Here is a 1247-nt window from a genome sequence, read left to right as displayed (position 1 = left end):
GGACCCCTCAGAGGATGTCTGCCAGCTCACTCCTTACCACTCTGCTTGCTACTCCTTAGCAGCAGGCTCCTTACTGCTCGGCTTACTGCTCCTTAGCCTACTGCAGAGGCAAGAGAGGCTCCCGCCACCGCCACTGCACTTGTCAGCCATGAGCCTGGCTTCTGGCTGAGCGGCTGCTCCCACAGGGGGAGTGCACTGACCACCAGGGGGCAGCTCCTGCGTTGAGCGTCTGCCCTCTGGTGATCAGTGCGCATCATAGTGACTGGTTGTTCTGGTCGTTCTGCTGTAACAGTCACTTAGGTTATTACATATATAGATGTGTTATTTACCATAAATCAGTTAATAGAAAATGAGAAAGTTGATTAATGACATTGTAAACATAACCTTAATGAAGCTAATATTAAATAAAATACACAATTAGTTGGATTCCATTGGCTTCCCAAAAGAAACTCTCTTGTGTGCTGTAGAAAATGTTGCAAAAAATTGGAAACCTTTGAATGATGTATTATGTGCTATTGTAGGTTTAAAATTTTAGTGGTGGGAGAGAGGGAGCGTAATCTGATTTGTGTGTTTGGTCAGATCATTTCATTGATCTTGTACATTCTAACATTCCACTTGGCAGATGAAATTGAAAATGAACATTCAAAATGATGCATTTTATTTTCAGTGCAAGTAGTCATGAAGGCTAGAAATCAGAATGCTAGCAGTTACTGTATCCTAATAGCTGTATTGCAAAATATTGAAAGGAGATTCCACATAACCACATTCTGCACAGTGTCCAAAATAAGCAAAATATTGGATTTATGTTTGTTCGTGTCAAATTCCAATAGGCGTATTTCTCCATTGATACATGTAATTTACCATGTTTAGTCTGTCACAGTAAGCTTATTTAAAAGTATATTCACCTTTAAATTTGAAATCATAAAGCTAGGGAATAAATATTTATACAAGGCATTACAAATTGTGCCTAAGCAATAGTATACATTTTCTAGTCTGTCACTCTTATATCTAATGTTGACTATAGAGTGAAGGTTTACACCTGTCTTTTACAACTTTTCTGAAAGTCTTTTCAGAAATAAGAGTTTTACACATAATTAAGGAAAATTATAATTTCCTTAGTCATGAAATTGCAGCATACTTACTTGTCACTTTATATTACGTCTTTCTTATACGTTTCCTGCATACATGGCAGGAGGGGAACACATTGTAATAGTCATTTGAGTGTTTATTTCCTTATCAAAGGCATT

This window comes from Myotis davidii, unplaced genomic scaffold, assembly GCF_000327345.1.
Source record: "Myotis davidii unplaced genomic scaffold, ASM32734v1 scaffold1207, whole genome shotgun sequence".
Lineage (NCBI taxonomy): Eukaryota > Metazoa > Chordata > Mammalia > Chiroptera > Vespertilionidae > Myotis > Myotis davidii.
This window is presented reverse-complemented; position numbering follows the sequence as displayed.